Consider the following 19,976-nt stretch of genomic DNA (forward strand, 5'->3'; position numbering starts at 1 on the left):
TGCTCCCCTCTCCCTCCGCCGCGATCTCCCGCGGCAGCCAGGAGATCCTGAAAACAGCCCATGGTGCGAAACAAAGACCAGCGCTGTCCGGCAACGATGATGAATTACCCCGGGGCGAGCGTTTTATAGGCATTGCGAAGAAGTCAGAACATTCCCAGGCCGAGCTAGTCAACAAAAAAAGTAGCTTTTTGATGTTATTAAGCTAATCGACGGAGCTATGGTTCATGACAGCTGAATGCTATTAGCCGCATTAGTGGTGCCGTTATTTGATTGACAGTGCCCCGGTGGCCATTTTGGAAGGTTTTGGGCGGGCTCGTCATGCGAGAAGGCCATTCATCAGGACTGATTCTCAAGCCAGGTACACAAAGCATGACCGCAGTCACAAATTGTTGAATAAATCGTGAGCCAGTCAAATTGTTGCTTTTTATCATCATTTTAAAACGATATTTTTTATTGCTATTGAAGCAAATAATAGTAATAAAATAAAATAAAAACAATTAAAATATCTGTGCATATTCAATTTAGTGGGATTTGCAAACATGCTATAAAAAAGGGGAATGATGGTTTCAATATTCTAAAACAAATTTGGATATATTGTGCAACTTTTGTACAGAAATGTGTACAATTTCAGCCAGCTGTTGAAGTTGTATGTGTTTCAGACCCAATTTTTTGTACAAACTTAGGCAGTAAAAACAAGAAAGAAAAAATTATAAAAATGAAATGCCTGTTGGACTCAAATGTAATGCTTGTTAATAACATTAATTGTCTAAATTAATTGCGGAAACCCTGCTGTAATTTTGAGTAAGACTATTTAAATAAATGCATAAAGTGGATACCTGCTCCTCTAAGGTCCATAAAATTACATGTGGTGTGCCCCAGGGTTCGATTTTAGGCCCAGTGCTTTTTAACCTGTATATGCTCCCTCTTGGTGATGTCATCAGGAAACATGGAGTCAACTTTCACAGTTATGCTGATGATACACAGGTATACATCTCCTCTCCATGTCTCCTGATGACATCAGGCCAATAGATGCACTTTTTAACTGCATTTTAGAATCAAATTCTGGATGGCAGAAAACTTTCTCCAGCTCATCGGTCCTGAGGCCCAGAGAGAGAGACTTTTACCCAAACTACAGTCACTGTCTTTAATCCTTCCTCACAGGTGAAGAACCTGGGTGTGATTTTTGACTCTGAACTCTTTTATTCCACACATTAAGAATATCACAAAGATAGGTTTTTACCATCTAAAGAACATAGCCAGAGTCGCCCCATTCTCTCTCGGGCCAACACGGAGACGCTAATGCTTTTATCACCAGTCGTATCCGCTACTGTAATGCCCTGCTTTCTGGTCTTCCCAAAAAGAGGATTTCAGGTCTACAACTTTTACAAAATTCAGCAGCTCGTGTCCTGACGAAGACCAGGAGGCGGGACCACATTACACTGGTTTTAGAATCGCTGCATTGGCTCCGTGTGTTTCAGGATCGACTTTAAAGTTCTTTTAATGGTTTTTAAATGTCTTAATGGTCTGGACCCATCTTATCTTTCAGAAGTGCTTTTACTTTATGAACCTTAGCGATCCCTTCGCTCCTCCGGCAGGGGTCTCCTAGCTATTGCTGAAGTCAACAAAAAGATTCATGGTGAGGCGTCGTTCCAGTATTACAGCCCTCGCCTCTGGAACCACCTGAGGAGGAGCTCAGGGCTGCAGAGAACGTTCATGTTTTTAAGAGCAGGCTCAAGACCCACCTTTTTAGTTTTGCTTTTAACTTAATCTATTTATTTAGTTCTGATTATATATTATATAATTATATCTATATATATATATATATATATATATATATATATATATATATATATATATATATATATATATATATACTTCTTTCTATCTTGCTTAATTGCTTTTACTTCTGGATTTTAAACTCTTATAAGTGTTTTTAGATGGTTTCTTATATTTTTAGGCTCTCCCAGTGTTTCCTCCTCTGGCTCAGGAGCGGTGATAGTCTGTGGCTGTGTGGGTGATCAGGTGGAGGTGTGGCGTCTCTGTCCTGTGGGTGCTCAGGTGGAGGTGTGGTGTCTCTGTCCTGTGGGTGCTCAGGTGGAGGTGTGGTGTCTCTGTCCTGTGGGTGCTCAGGTGGAGGTGTGGTGTCTCTGTCCTGTGGGTGCTCAGGTGGAAGTGTGGTGTCTCTGTCCTGTGGGTGCTCAGGTGGAGGTGTGGTGTCTCTGTCCTGTGGGTGCTCAGGTGGAAGTGTGGTGTCTGTCCTGTGGGTGCTCAGGTGGAGGTGTGGTGTCTCTGTCCTGTGGGTGCTCAGGTGGAGGTGTGGTGTCTCTGTCCTGTGGGTGCTCAGGTGGAGGTGTGGTGTCTCTGTCCTGTGGGTGCTCAGGTGGAGGTGTGGTGTCTCTGTCCTGTGGGTGCTCAGGTGGAGGTGTGGTGTCTCTGTCCTGTGGGTGCTCAGGTGGAGGTGTGGTGTCTCTGTCCTGTGGGTGCTCAGGTGGAGGTGTGGTGTCTCTGTCCTGTGGGTGCTCAGGTGGAAGTGTGGTGTCTCTGTCCTGTGGGTGCTCAGGTGGAGGTGTGGTGTCTCTGTCCTGTGGGTGCTCAGGTGGAGGTGTGGTGTCTGTCCTGTGGGTGCTCAGGTGGAGGTGTGGTGTCTGTCCTGTGGGTGCTCAGGTGGAGGTGTGGTGTCTCTGTCCTGTGGGTGCTCAGGTGGAGGTGTGGTGTCTCTGTCCTGTGGGTGCTCAGGTGGACGTGACCAAGGAGAGATGTACTTGACACATAAATGAGGGCATTATACTGTATATAACTACTGAAAGAGGCAGAACAGTGGCAGATACTACCTGTTTCTTATTGTTGGGCCCAAAGCACACACTTACAGCGGGAACCGTATGTTTACATACACTTTATAAAAAGACACATTTGCATATTTTTCTCACTGTCTGACATGAAATCAGAATGAAGTTTTATTTTGTTTAGGTCAATTTTAAAAAATATTTCTATTTGTAAAATGCCAGAAGAATGAGAGATTTTCTAGAAATGTTTATGCTACTTTTTACAAAACCAAACGTTTACATACATTTCATAAATATTTGGTGGAATTGTCTGTATTGTCTGTATATTCCGGGGCAAATAAGCTTCTTACAATAGTTGGCAGGAATTTGGGTCCATTCCTCCAAACAGAGCTGGTGTAACTGAGACACATTTGTAGCCACCTTGTGTGCACATGCCTTTTCAGCTCTGCCCTGCCAAAACATTGACTTTGTTATCCTTAAAAGACTTTCTAACCAGTATTAGCCATATGCTTTGGAAGACCCATCAGCGCCCAAGCTTTAACTTTCTGGCTGATGTCTTGAGATTTAGCTCCAATATTTCCACATAGTGTTCTTTCTTATGACATCATCTATTTTGTGAAGCACACCAGTTCCTCCCACAGCAAAACAACCCCACAGCATGGTGCTGCCACCCCCGTATTTCACAGTTGGGACGGTGTTCTCAGGCTTTTTCCTCCAAACGTGGCGATGGTCATGAACTCCTGCAGAGTTCCCTCTCAGTCCGTGTCGGTACAGGACTTGTTTCACTCTGGATAATGACAAACTCTTACCAGTATCAGCATCTTCACCAGGGGCCTCATTTATCAAACTGTGTGTGAGACTCTGATTTTGAAAGTGCGTAGGAAAGTAACGCAAAATTCTGTACGCAAAGTTTGTTTCCGATCTATAAAACCCTGCGTATGCGCCGGTGCGCACACCTGACCGCAATCTTTCCTTCGCTGATTCCACCTGGAGCAGAAAGCTGTGGACCTCACGCCACGCCCTCTGGACACGCCCTCTGCCCGCCTCCATTTGACCATAAAAGGCAATGCAAAGTGACTTATGAATGAGATTTCCCTAAACATGAGGCGATAATGAGTGGGTTTTACCGAAGGGGAGGGGCAGAGAGGGAGGGGCAGAGAGGGAGGGGCTGAGAGGGAGGGGCTGAGAGGGAGGGGCTGAGAGGGAGGGGCTGATGCTGCCGCAGCTCGGGCAGAGAGGAGATTTAATGAAGAGTGAACTCTGCTTCTCTGATTACACGTATTGGCATCTTTCTACATATTCCATCAATAAAACTTTGTCCGGGTGGTGTGTGTGAGGAGTGTCCGGGTGGTGTGAGTGAGGTGAGGTCAGTGTCCGGGTGGTGTGAGTGAGGTGAGGTCAGTGTCCGGGTGGTGTGAGTGAGGTGAGGTCAGTGTCCGGGTGGTGTGAGTGAGGAGAGGTCAGTGTCCGGGTGGAGTGAGTGAGGAGAGGTCAGTGTCCGGGTGGAGTGAGTGAGGTGAGGTCAGTGTCCGGGTGGTGTGAGTGAGGAGAGGTCAGTGGTGGTGTCTCAGGAGGGCGTGGGCAGTGGAGCCGCGGTGCCGGTGCGCACTGCGTAAAGACGGCCTCGTCTGAAGGTCATGTGACCCGAGCTTTGGACCTAAACCCAGTTGGTCAGACTTATGTCCAGAGATGACTCAAAGCACAGGACAACGGGGTCATTCCTGCTTCCCGTTTAAAAGGCTTTAGCGCCAGTGCGCATGCGTGCACGGGTACGAGCGTGCACGTATGTGCGCACCAATATTCACAGACATCGTGATAAGTTGCTTATTTCATTCTAATCTTTGTCATTGCTGAAGAAAGTAAATTCAAACCATTTCAAACCAAACCAAACCAAACCTGACTTCCTGAAACCAGTCCTGTCTCTGCTCTCCCGTCTCTCAGCAGTGTTTCTGAAAAGTGCGGACCTCGTACGGCAGCGTGGAGGAGCGCAATGTTTCACGTTTGGTTTGTTTTCTATATATACCAACTTGCGCAGAGGAGCGGCTACGCAAAGTTTTGGCCTCATTTTGTGCGCAGCAAGCTTGATAAATGAGGCCCCTGAGCTTTTGCATTTGTTCTTGGGTTGATTATTCACATTTCAGACACAGCACGTTCACCTCTGGGACACAGAACCCGCCTTCTTTCTGATCTATATGATGACTGGACGTTTCCATTTTTGTTGAACCTGGCAACTTCAAGTGTCATGAAATTGCACCCAAGGATAAACCAGACTTGTGCTTCCAAGGCCAAGACATCGTCATCTGGCCTTTCCCAAATGGTTTAAAGGTATCGTAATCTTAGTGTATGTAAACTTCAGACTCTGTAAAAAGTAATATAAAACTGTGTAGAAAAATCTATCTGTCATTCTTCTGGCATTTAGCAAATATAAATATTTTTTAAAATTCAAAATGCCCCAAAAATAATAAAAGTTAATTCTGGTTTCATGTCAGACAGTGAGACCTAACCTGAGCCAGTTTTAACCTCCAGTCAAGTAGATCTGATTTTAGGGAGCAGGACTCAGTGATCCTGCTAACACTGAAGGATGGGTCAAACGTAAGGGACCGACTCCAGTGGGCTAGGGCCTCCGTTAAAGACACAGGAGTAAAGTTAACCACATCTTTACTGCTATTAAATATTCAAGGCCTCGGTTCACATTGCGCCAAGGATGCACAGGTTGTTATACAGTTTGACTTTCATCAGCCTAAAACATGCACACAATCCTCCAGCAAGGTACTCCAGACCATGAACCTCACAAGTCTTCCGCAGGGTGGGTCAAATGCAGAAAGCAGATATTTACCTTGATTTTCCTTGTAACCAATTCATATATTTGTAATATAACTACAGTGCCTCTCGTAAGTATTCATACACCTTGAACTTTTGCACATTTTGTCATGTTTACAACCCTAAACATAAAGATTTTATTTTGATTTTTTTACTGAACGTTCACACACAAGTAACAGACAACTGTGAAGTGAAAGCAAAATGATACATGATTCTGTTAAATTTCAAAAAATAGAAAACTGAAAAGTGGGGCTTGCATAAGTATTCATACAGCATGCATGAATACTTTGTGAACCCCATTTTGCTGTAATAACAGCACAAGTCTTTTGGGTCTGACTCTACAAGATTAGCACATGTAGAGACTGACATTTTAGCCCATTCCACTTTACAAAACAACTCCAGCTCTGTCACATTAGAAGGAGAGCGTTTGTGAACAGCAGTTTTCACATTATTCCACAGATTTTCAATAGGATTTAGGTCAGGACTTTGACTGGGCCATTCTAACACATTAATATGTTTTTATTGAACCATTCCATTGTAGATTCATCTTTGTGTTTCGGGTCATTGTCCTGCTGGAAGGAGAATCTCCGCCCCAGCCTCAGTTCTCCTGCTGACTCCAGCAGGTTTTCCTCCAAAATGTCTCTGTATTTGGCTCCATCCATCTTCCCAACTATTCTTACAATCTCCCCAGTCCCCGCTGAGGAAAAGCAGCCCCACAGCATGATGCTCCCCCCCGTATATTTGACACTGGGGATGGTGCACTCAGGACGATGAGCAGTGTCAGATTTGCTCCATACATAACGTTTTGCATTTGGGCCAAAAAGTTCAATTTTTCTCTCATCTGACCAAAGCTCCTTCTTCCACATGGAGCTGTGTCCTCCATATGACTTCTAGCAAACTTCAAACGGGATTTTTTATGGCCTCCTTTCAATAATGGCTTTCTTCTTCCACTCGTCCATGAAGGCCAGATTTGTGTAGATACGACTTATAGTTGTCCCATGTACAGATTCCCCCAGCTCAGCAGCAGGACTTCGCAGCTCCTCCAGAGTTATCATGGGGCACTTGGTTGTATTTCTGACCAGTGCTCTCCTTGTTCGGTCTGTTAGTTTAGGTGAACAACTGTGTCTTGGTAAGTTTGCAGTGGTACTTTACTCTTTCCATTTCTGAATGATGGATTGAACAGTTGCTCCGGGAGATGTTTAAATCTTGGGAAATCTTTGTATAACTTAAGGCTGCTTTAAACTTCTCCACAGCTTTATCCCTGACCTCTCTGGTGTTCTCCTTGGCCTTCATGATAGTGTTTAGTGACCAATACACTCCGACCACAGCTCTGAGGGCCTAAAAGAACAGCTGAAATTATACTGAGAGTAGATTACACACAGGTGCCTCTATTTAACCGTTAGGCCAAGGAGTGAACATTCTGGAGACATTAGGAATGTTATAAAGGCAATTTAATGCACTCAGAAAATGCTGTATGAATACTTCATGTATCATTTTGCTTTCACTTCACAGTTGTCTGTTACTTGCGTGTGAACGTTCAGTAAAAAAATAAAAATAAAATCTTTATGTTTAGGGTTGTAAACATGACAAAATGTGCAAAAGTCCAAGGTGTATGAATACTTACGAGAGGCACTGTATCTCCTGTTACTTTAGCCAATCACAGGGCGCCTCGGTTCATGACAGCTGAATGCTGTTAGCCTCATCAACGTACTGCTATGTGACTGACAGTGCCCCGGTGGTCATTGTGAAAAGCTTTCGCAGTGTGTACGGCCCTTGTCACGCAGAAGGCCATTTGGTGCTTTTAGCCATTAGCCGGTTTCCATTGTTCTTTACCTTTCATGGAGTAAATCTGTCTTAACAAGCCTCAGAGACGCTAATCAAACCAGAAATATACGCTGCTAATGGCTTCATGAGATTTCACTTCATTCAAATCAGGAGTTTATTTAGCAGACGAATAGCCTTCTTTCTTCGAATATTGCCATAATAATATCGCACACTAATTATGCACTAGTCTGATTACTGCAGAGAGGAAGGGACGGAGCACAGAGCATCGTGACTATTTTTACCCCCACAGTGAACATGAACATGAACGCTGACAACTCATTTGTTATTTTCTGTGCTGCCATTTTTGAAGGCCATCTCTCCAGTTTGAGAGTTAAGTCAATTGACTTATAGGGAAAAACCCATCCAGAAATTGACAAAAGATGCGAAATCACCCAATGGTCCCGTCAAAATTGCATTAAAGGATGGGTGAAATATAAAGAACAATGTATGCTCTCATCGACATTAAAAGCCCATACACCTGTTTTTTCTTTCTCTCTTGTAGGGTAAAATCTTCTCTACCATAGAGAATATATTGTCAAAGTGTTATTTGGGGGGGAAATTAACCCTATGTTTGCAGTCAACATTTCATTGTCAATAAGGGACAAAAAGGGGTATTCCTTATTTGCCATATTTTGACACCAAAGGACATAAAAAAACAGGTAAAAAAATAGGGCCTTGAATCCGAGCCCTTTATTTATGTAATCACCTTGTACTGTAAAGTGGGGTCAGTGAGTTTTCATTTTATCTATTTTTTCTTGTGTTTTATGTTAGAAAAACTGTAAATCTTGTAAAAAGTGAGATTTATTGTGCAGTACAACGTTTCGGCAACTAGGCCTTCTAAAATGTATTTCTGGGCCACTGCAGCCGTTTCTGTTCGTGACTGTTCAATTAACAGTTTTGTGGAGGCCGGATAGACGGTTTATGCACAACTGCGAGCCTCTGGAGGGTCCAACACCTTGATGTTCAGGAGACTCCAGAGGCACCAGCTTCAAATACCTGTTTGTTGCTTTGTAGCCAATACACGTGCAACAAACCAGCAATATGTCTTAAAGATTTTAAGATTCATCAGCCCAGCACAATAAAGGCTTTTTAAATGTAAAGAGAATTAGGATGTGGGAGGAGTGCCTTGGTTTTTGTCTTTCTTTTAACTCAAAACATGTTTTATATTTTAAATTCTTCAAAATTGACACCTTTAACTCTTGGTATTTTCTCAATGAGCTTCATAAGGTCGTCCCTGAAACGGTTGAACAGTCTGTGAAGTCAAAACTGTTTCTCATGAAGCTTAAAGAGAAAATGTCAAAAGTGTGCAGAGCAGTAATCAAGTTTAAAACATAATTTCATCTATGTTAATTTATAAATGAGCACCTTTAGTGAGAATCTACAATGTAAATAGTCTTGAAATAAAATAAACATATACATTAAAAAAAGCGCTTCCAAACTGTACTGTATATAGCGGTATATATAACATTGTGTTTTTACTATATATTGTGTTTTTCATCTGACTATAGCTTCCACCCGAGCCTCATCACCAAACTGAAATATTGATTTAGGTCAAACTATTTAAAATGACGAAATTGACCGGACCTGTCTTTGTCTCTGCGATTGACCTACTTTATTAAAATGATTTGTTTGCATATGCCCCCCCCCCTGTAACTGCATTGCAATGCCTCCATGGCATTAGCACCAGCCTGGATCGCCCATCAAACAAAAGGACTACAGAGACGAGGAAGCCGGTTATATTGGACAACAATAGCTTCATAAGGCTTTAAACCGATCTGCTTCATACCTATGACCACAGCCAAGCGCACATGCCCACACGGAAGGCATACAGAGACACCCCCCGCACGCATACACAAAATGCCAAATCCTGCAGCAGCCTTCTCATTTCGGGCCAAAAGCGTGGGTGTTCGGGGCGGTCAGTTAACAGGCCTGTCCCGGAAGAGTGGGTTGCTGATGGGGGGTATAGGATTGCTCGCTGGATGGACGGACATATGAAGCAGAAAGAGGATTAGAATGATATGAAGACAAAGCATAACAATAGTTGGTCACATTTTTTGTCGAGAGCGGATTTGAGAGAAAAGCTCATTTTCGGAGAAGAGCCGCCACCAACAAGCAGCGACCGGAAATGCGGGATTTGCGGCTGAAAGACTTTTTCGGGATTTGAGGAAAGTTTAACAAGTGTGTGGTGTACTTTGAGTTATGTGCTCGCCAATAAGACAACTTGTTCACTAATATCGGAACAGGGCAATGTTTCAGTTCAGATGGAAAAGGTGTAGTGAAACTTAAATGTACTATTTATTACATTTTCTGCTATTTATTTCAACCAATAATTATAAAAGAAGAAGAAAATAGATTCATCTTCTCCAAAATGTATTTATAAAGTAAAAGTACAGTGGATTCTTTTAGATGAACTTTGGATATTTTCTTTTGGGACTCTTCCTGGACAGTATGTTTTAACTGTGGAAATAAGATTTGACCTTGGACTTGCAGGATGAGAGATTACAGAAGAATTGGACCTGTACTTGTCTGCACCCCTAACCGTGAATGAAACCACACTGACTTCATTCTTTTGTGGGTGGATGTGACACACGCTGAACCACTTTGAAGGAAAAACAGTGCGGTTGGGGCTGCTTCACATGTGGCGGAGCACTGTTCTGTCCTCCGTGTAATGGGTTTGGGTTCCTACTCCGGCGGTTTGCTGGATGTCTCTCCCCGTTCTTCATCTCATTTTACAACATGTTATCCAATCCGATAAGAAATACTTAAAGGTGCATTATGCAACTTTTTATGCAAACAAAACAATAAGTTGATATTGATGCATATTTGACCTAGAGGCCCAGAGGCTGTATATGGGTGGGTTGCTTGGCGCCTTTGCTTTCCATCTTGGTGGCCTTTATGATGCTCCAGGACCAATTTTTTTTTTCTAGTTTTTTAGGGTTTCTGGAAGGTTTTCTAGATGGAATGTTTACGTAACCATGGAGACAGACCCATCAGCAGTGAAAACCTACCAGGAACCCCAAAAAACAATTGGTCCTGTAGTGTCCCAGAGGACACTGGAATGGAAAGTAGAGGCACCATGCTGACCACTCATACAGCTGCTGGGGCATTAAAAGGTCAAATATTCATTAATATTCACTTTTTTCCCATAAAAAGTTGCCTAATGCACCTTTAACCCTCTATCACACCCAGGCACATTTTTGTGTTTTTGGACTTTTATTTTTTGCATAACTCCTACATTTTTTATGACAAATGCAAAATGGGAAATTTCTGGTGTGGCTGGTGTGGCTGGATGTGTAAGATGACCAAAAGGATTTGTTTCTAAGTTGTAGAAAAATGTAAGGGGACTTCGGTGTGTGGGATGAAGGCAGAAAGCAAAGTCTAAGTCTTTGTTTCCAAGTTAAAATCTGTTAGTTTTAGTAAAAACTACTGTAGTGGGAGCATCAACACAAAAATGTTTGAAGTTACATTTTTATTCAGTTTTATAGTAGCGGTTTGAAAAATAGTGATTGCAATGTAAGTCTATGGACTGATATATCAAAGGGCCCACAAGGGCAACACATTTTAGTGGCTTTGCGACAGAAAGTTGGCAATGAAAGGGTTCAAATATTTTAAAAGTTATATTATTTTGATATGTATATCAAGAGGAGACTTAGACCTAAAGTTTAAAAATATATTGTTCCTTTATTTTTTTATAGCTTACAAACACATTTTTGTGTTGAAGCTCCTACAACGTGAGTTTCTTTTACTAAAACTGCCACTACGTAAAACAAATTTTAACTTAGAAACAAATCCTTCGGGTCATATTTCATAGACATCAGGCCACATCAGCCAGACCAGAAATGTCCCATTTTGCCGACGAAAATATTACATTTTTGTGTGTTTTTGGAACATGTACTACAGTAACTTTGGCTCAGAAAGTTGGCAATTTAAGGGTCAATTAAAAAATTTTTTTAATAAGTAATACTATTTTTATATGTATGAAAAGAGTAGAGTCAGACCTTCAAAATAAAACTATAGCCTTCTAAAGTTCAAAAAGTCAAAAAGCACATTTTTGTGTTGAAGCACCCACGTGAGTTTTTCTTTTTACTAAAATTTCCGCTACATAAACACATTTTAACTTTGGGTCATATTTCACAGGCATATTTCCCATTTTGCATTTGAAATTTTCAAAATATTAAATGCTTTGTGTTTTTGGACCATGGACTATAGTAACTTTGCAATAGAGAGTTGGCAATTAAAGGGTTAAGAATGTTGAAAGGTTATAATAATGTTATATGTATAAAAAGAGGAGAGTCAGATCTTCAAAATAAGAAAGGTTTTGAAAAATATCACTCCTTCATTGAGTTATAGTTCTCTAATGTCTCAAGCACATTTTTGTGTGGAAGGTTCCACAACATAACCTTTTTAAAAGTGTGATTGAGGGTTAATAAACCCAACTTAAGACCCCTACAAAGTGACTTCAATATAAGAAGACTATAATCATTTTTCTAGCATATCCTGCTAAATTCTGATTATCGACAATGCCACAGAATTGAAATCGATGGTTAATATTTTTCACTCATCTATTTGCAGAAAAATTCAATGCAGTGAAAGTTACAAAACAACATTTGAGGCTCAGTTCATCAAGAGTTGAAAGCTAATGTTAGTTCACTGCTCCTGCCCCGGTTGGGTCATTCTAGACACTTTACATATAATACATACAAACAAATACTACTGCAATTACATGAGTCTCAACAATACACTCTATACTAATTCAATAACCTGTAATGTTACATCCAGATTACAACATGGCATGATTTTCAAATTAGTAATTCACTCTAATTGTGTCCTAATCAGAGTAGAGTAAAATAAGCTCCAAGTTTTGGGACCACCGCCGTGATTAAAAAGGATTACAGGGGCCGCACTGCATTCATCAAAGTCCAGCCGATATCACCGCGCGGCTCCGGCAAAGCAAATCCATCATAACGTTAGTACAACACACCGAGCCTCAACAAAGGGGCAAAAATATCAACAAACCTCCCCCATAGGAGAAAAATAATACTTGCAGTGTAATTGGTAAGAGAATTAGAAAGATAGGAAAGGCGCACTAAATCCATTCAAGTATGTTTACGGGTGCGGGCCGAGATGAAAAGTGCGCCAGCGTCCTTGATGCTGTTACAAAGACTATTGTCAAAGAGAGTTATGGATTGGATTTGCAGAATTATTTCTTATTTCTTGGCTATATTGATCCCCGCTTTAAAGTACGAACACGAGGAATGAGATATTGTATAATGTTTTTCAACGCTGGTATTGAGCACTTGTTTTCGTGGGGGATGCAAGTAGCCGCTGGACTGCATATTATTACAAACATGGGTGGATTTCATACAAGGCCTCCTCCACAAATATTGGGACCACTGACCTTTAACTAAAACCTCTACAGTAAATGTTTATCTTTATGAATATAAACCCGTGTCAACCATCACAAAGGTAACACAGTGGATATCAGAGTTTGTGGTGTGTACTGCAGAGCTTCTCCTGTCAGCATGTAGTACGCTAGTTAGCAAAAGCAACAACACAGTATACAGCGGCGCCTCTCATCTCCTGATCCTCTTTGGGAAATATGCCGTCTGGATCAGTAAATTGGTTTTGATGCGAGCCGATCACAATACCTGGAAAACCTATGGTATCGATAAAACCTTAGGTGCTTTATGTTATAAGGTTTGCATAATAAATTCTCCTCCACGAAACCTCACAAACGTTGTAATCTTGTCAGTCACATTACTTCCTGTTGGTAAATGTCTATTGTCTTGTTGCACTTCTTCGCCTCATCTAAATAAAGGGAGGGATCTGCTGCCACGCCACTGCACACTAGTGACACTTTTGACTGACAGCTGACGTCTTCACAATAGAACACACTGTCACAGCTTCTAAAGCTTTTTTAAAACCAGAACAATTAGACAGAAGCCGCATTCTTGTGTGACGATCTTTTTTTTTTTTCCTTCCTTCCTTTTTTAAATTTTTTTTTTAAGCCAGACAAGTTGTCCGAAAGATTTTAGCGAAGCATCTTGTCTAGCTTATTGACATCTTTCCGAACTGTATTTTTGATGTTTTATATTGCAGCGAGACACTTTGTCTTGCAAATTTGAAGTAGTTCGAAACTGGCTTCTCAGCAAGAAGGTCCATTTAATTTTTAGCTTTCTTTTCTCAAGGCAAAAGTTATAAGTGCATTGACCAAAACCTTTGTCAGAAGCGACATCGAACGGCTGTGACATCTTATCAACTGATGTTCTTAACAGCACTTAACAAAAAGAAGGCTAGAAATAAATATTATTCAAGAAGACAAAATTAACTTTATCAGTGGAAGAAGTATCCATGAACCTAAACCTCATCTGGAGAAGGTTTACCACTGGACAATGGCACTGAAAAGGTCACAGAAAAACGCATTTTTATAAGACTTAACATATTCGATGATGATTCTTGAGCGGCCAGGAGGCATAAAAGTTTGTGCCAACACCTTTATATAATTGGTTAACTTGTGACTCTAAGACCCAAAGTTGCAGTGATAGAAATAACTCACACAAGCCATAATCATGAACCAATCTTTAGATGCCATTTGAGTTCAGGACTAACATGTTTACGCGGCAAAATTCTCCACAAGACTGACGCGTCCTCCTTCGATTTGGTTAAAAGCACTGGCCTTGTTGATACCGACCCATTTCTCATTAGCAATTTGATTTTAGACGCACTCTTTCCTCTCATCTGTGTGTGTGGGTTTTTTTAGACATGCTTTCAGCTCCGACTCACACTGAACCAACTTGAGCGCATCGATATTTTCTCCACAACCCTGACAGCGGCGCACAGCGGGACCCCGGTGTCTTAATGCGCAATCAAAGAAATGCATCTTTTCAATGCCCGTCCACTGCTGCTGCGGCTGCTGCCCCAACTGCCAAAACTTTCCTCTCAGCCTCTTAAGAGTGTGGCCCATGGCTACATTACCAACTCGGCCTACCTCTCATAATGTCTTAATGTATCGAATGGAGCAGGGAGGGCACGAGGCGGATGATGTGCTCTTTTCGGGGCCAAACATTGCGATAAAGAAAGACGGCGAGAGTGGGTACGCCTGTCTCGCGCCTGTCTGTCTATCTGTCCACCCGTTGCATTAAGGAGGATTCTTTTGAAAAAACTCCCCGGACCGGCGTCTCCAGGGGCCTTTTGTCCGAGCTCATTTCAGTATCTCGGTCCCCGCGTAAATGGACCAGGCGAGCGGACCCGATGGAAGGTATGGGACGCTAGGAGAAAGGAGGAAGCGGAGGGTGAAGTGGAGACGGGACAAAAGCAAAGGGGGTGGTGGAGGAGGAGGAGAGAGCGGGGGGCAGAGGAGAGCCAAAAGGAGGATGGGTCTTTAGGAGGAAGCCAGGCGGCACTAAGAAGCACTGTGGATGCCCAGTCAGGCCTGCCTTCTCTCCCCCCCGGACACTATGCTACCCCCCCACTATAAACCCAGAACCAATGGCAGAAAAAGTGTTTATAAGTACTTTCCATATGAATCCAAGTTGTTGAATCTCAAGGACACTGCTGCTTCGAAAAGTTGTAAACCAAATGTAAGAACAAGTGCAACTCCATGCAATACCATACTCGACATGACGCAGTAATAATCATGTACTTTCGAAAACACAACATGTGTCCGAGCTAATAATGAAGAAGAGGTTAGTTGACAGTTACAAAACGAAAAAAAGAAAATTACATTAAAGTAGGTTATTGCTGTTAAGTATGAACAAAGACAGATGTTAAGTTTGAAAAGTAATGAACATCATCTGTAGTAAACCTCGTTGCCACGAGCAACGAGGTCGAGATCAAAAAGATCTTCAATCATCAGCACACTCATTCCCAAACTTATTTATGGATTGAATTGCTAGTAACTGCAATAGCTTCTCAACAAGTGTGAACACATCGTATTATTTCATTCTTTTATCTTTTATTTATATGGAAACATGATTATTTTGAATGATTCATAATTGTTAAAGAAAGTATACAATGTCAACTGGACACGTTTTTTAGGATTGATCAAAGCGTTTCGGTGACCATCTGTTCACCATCATCAGTTTGATAACTCTGGAATCCTCAGAGCTTATGTACACAACTGAAGGGTACGAACAACACCTGTGTTAGACTGTGTTACCAGAGAAGATGTTGGATTTAGTTCTTTGTCAAATTAATCAACAACAGTCTAAGCAGATAACTGTAATGGAGCAGTAATGGAGTTCTGAACCATGGTAGTTGATTCTATACCATATAAAAGTTATTTATGTTCCATTTTGTTCTTTGTATGTCAACACATTTACTGAAAATTAGGCCCTGAATACAGCAAATTAAACATACCATATCAAAAAAATCAAATGGTACTGATACAGTATTTTTGCAGCTAGCACACGTAATCATCCAAAAAGTTTGGGCCAAAACTCTCGTTGAGGTTACAATATTCCACCTCATCACCTTTTCTAGTCAGGTTCAAATGGTCAATAGTTTCAAACTGAAAGAAAGTTGCACCATCTTTTTGTTTTAATCCGAAATTGGACTTGGCTTCAGCACCATATTATTATTACTATTATTATTTTTAACGACACGCTGTCATTAGACCGAGACAGAGGCTACCAATCATCTCCACTGTTTGCTAATTTGTTTACAAAAATTACACTAAGGTAACAAGATTCATATTGACGTCTAAAATGTTTGGCTGGCAAAAAATAATAAATAAAAATCTGTTATAGCGCCGGGTTCCTTGCCATGGCTAGCATACACACACACACACACACACACGCACACACACACGCACACACACACGCACACACACACACACACACACACACATTCTCAGTGAGTATAGCCCGGGGACTAATTGCTAGATTGGAGCAGATTTTCTAGTTCACTTGAAGGATGTAATTGTGCCGAGAGCCGCGAGGGATGACAGGGCTTCAAGCTGGGAGGACAAATGGCCAGGGGCTGCCGATTAGCGCCACTTCCCGTGCACGCATTCAGGGCGAGGGGGTAGGTTGGCGGGATGGGCGGGAGGGAAGGACGCAGGGAGGGGGGGTGTCTATGGACATGTGTGCTGGGGGGCCAGGGGTTAAGCCAACCATCACACAAACCCAGGTTTCACTGACCTCAAAAAAGGCAACACGCGCCGCCTTGACCCCTATGTAGTAGGATACGGAGCGGGAGGTGCAGATAGCATATGGCAAAGGTGGTAAACGATTCCAGCACACATGGATAGGTGTGATGATGTGTTGGCGGTACATTTAGGTACAGCCAAGGCCCAAATGCTGCAATGGTAAAGACAGTGCCAGAGATTTTCAAGTAAATGGTTATATTAGATATTTTATTTGTGAGCTCTAGTGGTTGAGGGATTGTCTTTCAACATATTCCGGAATGGTAAAAATATATATATATATTTATCCTAACTAACCTGAACCTAACCATCTCCTTTCACTAATTTTTGAAACTGACAAACTTACTGTACAAAAACTTCTATAAGAGAATATGCTACTTTTTTTGCCTGTATACATTTTGGCTTTATTTAAGAGAATCACGTGGGGGTGAATTGGGGTAATGGGGTGAAGAGTTAGAGGCTGCATACATGGAAAATTAGAGGAAAATAGTCAAGCACAAATAAAGTGTTAGTGTCACACTAAATTAAACAAAAAAACTAAAATAAAAGAGTAACATTTTCAACAATTGTGAAGCTAAAACAAACATCTCATGATTGAAGAATGACAGCATCAACTTTAGGTGAAGTTCATTGAGGTCAGAGAAAGCCATACAGTAGATACCATGCACATAAATTGCAATCTTACTGTATATAAATTGTAACTAAAAATGAATAAAGTAACGTCCAACAACACAATATCCCTGTTCTGAAAAGCATGTGATTCTTAGTTTATCTATTCACATTTCTGTCAGTTAATGCTCCTGAATGTGCTTAGTAAACAGACACACTGTGAAAACTGAGCCTTGAGTGGAAAAATGCATGTCAGAAAAAAAGATAATTAGATATGAAACACGGCGCATGCAGTCTCATGAAGTTGGAAGATTGGCCTCTTCAAACTATGGATGCATGACAACAATCAGCAAGATGAAATTCTAAGTCTTGTTTTTCTCTCTCTTGAACAGCCTCCATTGCAGCGGTCGTCTTACCTCGCCGTGATGTCACGCTGCCACGCTGATGACAAGGCCCGGGCTCCTGACGTCTGATTGGACACTGCTGCTTCTGCCGACCATCCAAACCCACGTTACATCCAAGGGGCTTCTCAAAGCATTTCTATATGTAGTTCTGGCATTGAACAGCATTGCCTTCCTGGACCTCAACTTCACCTGTTTCTGATATCTTTCCGTATTAGTTTGCAATTTCCTTGTAGTGAGCGCTAACTTTTCATGCGCTAGCTTCGTGCATCTTCTCTCTATTTGTCATCCCCTACCTCCCCAGCCAACCCTCGAACCCTCATCTTCTATATTTCCTTGCCTATATCCTTCTACCCTCCTGCCTTCTCTGCAGCCTAAGCCGACTGCTGAAGAGGAGAGCCAGCTAGGAATGCTTTGGGCTCCAGACGTTTTGTCCAAGCCCTAGGTCTCTTTCACTGAGGCAAGATTAGTTCATACAAAAACTCAACAATACGCCACTGAAAGCCATTGTTGATATTCAACATTTTTCACATAGCCGAGCAGAATAGACAATGCCGGCAGCAGGGAAAGCCCGAAGCGGACTCGCTGCGAGGGGTGCTGTGGGATGATGCTATCGGAAAAGAGAGAGGAGAAGAGAGGGGTCCGTAATCCAACTCTCCGCGGCAGGAGACAGTAAAATCAATACGCTTCTATTCTTGTGCGGGGAGATGGGTGGGTGGTGATAGACACAGCAAAGGGAGGCGAAGGGAAATAAAAGAACTGTCTGTACCTCATAGGAGTCGAAGTGTTCCTCGTTTTTTTTTGGGGGGGAAAGACGATGTATTACAAGTATGATTAAACGCGACGCAACAAAGACTTGACTTCAAGCAAGAAAATGATGTTTGAAATGAGAATCTGAAAAGAAACAGGCGTCGTGGTTGAGCGTGTTGCGGCTGCTCGTCGTATTAATCCGTCTTGTTTGGGGTTTTAAGTCTTCTAAGTGATCGGGAGCGTTTGGTAATGTCATGTAACATCGAGCAGCGTCTCATAAACTTCAAAGGAGCTCATAACAACAGGAGAAAAGTTTCAACTGAAAATCACATGAAATATAACGATAATTGATTTCAAAACAGTCACTGAACCTATTTCATGCGGGCGATGTGGGTGAAGTGTCTTGCTCAAGGGCACAGCAGCACAACGCTATCCACGAATAAAAACTAAAGAAAGGTGAAATGAAGGAATGAGTGGAGACAATGTTTCAAGCTTTCAGAGAAGTGGGTAGTACTCAAGATAAAAGAGTACATGAGGTTTGTTCATAGCTTTCACTGTTTCGGTCTTGCTGAAGTGCAAAGTGATTGTGAGCGTGTTTGTGTTAGCTTTACCGTTACATTGACAAGTTGTGAAACATGCTTTTAAACTCTAAACTGAACTGGGATGTAAGGAATGTGCAAGGAATGTTGCGACTGAGTTTGGACAAAGAATAACAGCTTAACTTCCCCCCTCTTTTATTGTTGTGAAGCAAAAGAAATCCGGTATAGGACCTTTAAAGGAACAGACCCTTGTTTTTCCATACTGAGATATGTTCTTACCTGAGCTTAGACGAGTCGATACGCACCTGTCTGGTCTTTGAGCGTGCCCGTGGAAGAGTGTGGTAGCTTCTAACTTCACCCCATTTGGAGCTATAGGAATATACTGGGAGAGACCAAATGCTAACAACGTCTTTGGTCTTTTTGCGTGACTGATGGCACACTGTTCTTAGATACTGTTATATGTTCTTACCTGAGCTTAGACGAGTTAATACGTAATTGTTCGGTCTTTGGAGCTATAGGAATACATTGGGAGAGGCCAAATGCAAACAACATCTTTGGTCATTTTGCGAGACTGAGAGCACGCACAAAGATCAGACAGGTACGCATCAACTCGTCTAAACTCAGGCAAGAACATATCTCAGTATGTAAAAATGGTGGCCTGTTCCTTTAAAATAATCTAAAGTAACTAAAACTTGATTGTCCGATTGGCAATCCAATAATCGAAGATAGTCCAAATCTACGCAAAATCAGCATTTTCTTAGACAAAAACTAAAAAGAATTTGAGTGACACAAAAACCAGTAGTCCTGTATAATGTTCTGTCTCATGTGTACAGTATAGTCTATAAAGTTTCTGTAAAGTGTACCTCCAAATGTGTCCCAGAAGGTGTTCTCTCAGAGAAAGAAGTTCACATCGTTGAGCACATCCAGGCCCTAAGAAGAGCGAACACCACAGCATTAGCATAAGAGAAGACTGAGATATGAATTGCTAAAACAAGGTTTAAAGACGACTGTTCATCGGGAGCCACCTTAAACCTATAAACAGGATCCACAAAGAAACAATCCTTAAAGGAACAGGCCACCGTTTTTTCCATTCTGAGATATGTTC

At 41.9% G+C, this 19,976-nt stretch overlaps 1 long non-coding RNA gene across 5 annotated transcripts in view; it reads right to left on the reverse strand.

Annotated features, from left to right (window-relative positions):
• LOC306977142 overlaps positions 1-19,976 on the reverse strand; it is a 133,404-nt gene that overhangs the window by 109,832 nt on the left and 3,596 nt on the right. For 2 of the 5 annotated variants that reach the window (XR_013793806.1, XR_013793807.1), the window contains exon 3: positions 19,735-19,801. The exons of 1 other annotated variant lie outside the window; for it this stretch is intronic. This is a non-coding gene — a long non-coding RNA (uncharacterized lncRNA). Of the gene's footprint in view, positions 1-17,597; positions 18,056-19,734; positions 19,802-19,976 lie in introns of those variants that run through there. 2 more of the 5 variants (XR_013793809.1, XR_013793810.1) reach the window with 2 other exon arrangements.

Source organism: Gobius niger, assembly GCF_951799975.1.
Source record: "Gobius niger genome assembly, chromosome: 17".
NCBI lineage: Eukaryota > Metazoa > Chordata > Actinopteri > Gobiiformes > Gobiidae > Gobius > Gobius niger.